Raw genomic sequence first — 1,511 nt, 5'->3', positions numbered from 1 at the left:
ATGGAATAAAATTGAGAATAATTCTAGAATTAAATCCATCATGTAAAGCTATGATATGGAATCGTCAGATGACTTAAATGCTTAGAGCATGTGAAGTACGTATATAATACCAATCGACATTAATCTAAGTATTAGACATTAGATTATAGTCAAGAACATCCAAAGAACTTAGATAAGTAGTTGGATGAGTTCTTGACGCATGGAAACAAATATAATTTGAGTTTTGATGTTGCAAGCACAAACCTTAACAAGGATTAGATCCTTAGAAAGGAAGCCATTTATAAGCACGAGGCAAGAAGTGTCGTGGCTTGAGAATGGTAACATGGATGTGCATCCATGTATAATGTGCGGGAATTTAAGGAAAATTTCCATGCTCACAAGTGATTAGGGTATCCCAAATCGTTGTGAGTCGCTTGGAGTGAAACCCAAGCAAGGCATCATCAGGGAGTCTACTAAAATATATGTTGAGAATATTGTTGCCTTAAAGGCAATAATAAGGAAAGATGTTAAATGGAAAAGCTCGTTGTTGAACGTTGATGATTGTAGGTTGTCAAGTAGAAGGTCTCGAATCATAAAAATGAGTGGGTGCCATTGCTTGGACAATAAATCCTTAATCACATGTAATCCATTAACACTCTCAAAATTTTATCATCTTATTATGGAAATGGTGGATAATGAAGATGCTAAGGTTTGCAAAGTAATTATAACTAAACCTATGCAATAAGTGAACGACAACTTCATAATTGCATGAAAGAAATCAAGCATCAAATATGAGTGTGATTTTTATGAATGTTTTTATGAAGAGTACTACTCTTAAAACATTTGGGAAAAAACATTTATCATAAGATGAAACATTGTGAAGTTTCATAGTGGAATAAAATATTTCTAAATATTCCACAAAACTATTTAATTGTGGTTTAGAATTAAATAATGAGTCCATTCGATTTTAATAAATATTCAAAATAGGGTATCAAGTCAATGGCTTGGATAAAGAAACACCTATTAAGTGAACATTGAATATTTTAATCGAAAATTATCCCTAATCAAGGTCAGAGATTAGTGTGTAGTATGATTTATAGCACCGTTTCTTGTGCTATGAGGATATAAATCATTTGCACAGGTATTGGTTTAGAACCATACTGGATCGACCTATGAGGATACTTTAATAGATTTAAAAAATCGTCATAAGTATTTTCTCATTATTACTATCGGAACTCTTTTCCTTTGACCATGAGTAGTGGGAGATCTCTTGTTTGAGTACTGGTCCGCTTTGGTATCCGCCAAACGTCTGCCGTAACTGGGGATTATAAAGACAGATATCAGGCGGGTGAGTCCTCTTAGTAAGAGAAGCTACATTACAAGACTGGAAATGTCCCCCTACTAACAATAGGGAACATGTCTTGTTGTTTACAAGGCCTCTCGAAGAGCGAGACTTTGAAAATGCATGGCCATGCTCAGATGGATTTTAGAAATCATCTGCTTATCGACAGTCAAACTCGGATTTCGAGAAA

The sequence above is a fragment of the Chenopodium quinoa genome, unplaced genomic scaffold (genome assembly GCF_001683475.1).
Source record: "Chenopodium quinoa cultivar QQ74 unplaced genomic scaffold, ASM168347v1, whole genome shotgun sequence".
NCBI lineage: Eukaryota > Viridiplantae > Streptophyta > Magnoliopsida > Caryophyllales > Amaranthaceae > Chenopodium > Chenopodium quinoa.
The sequence above is the reverse complement of the archived record's forward strand: the minus strand, read 5'-3'. Positions refer to the sequence as shown.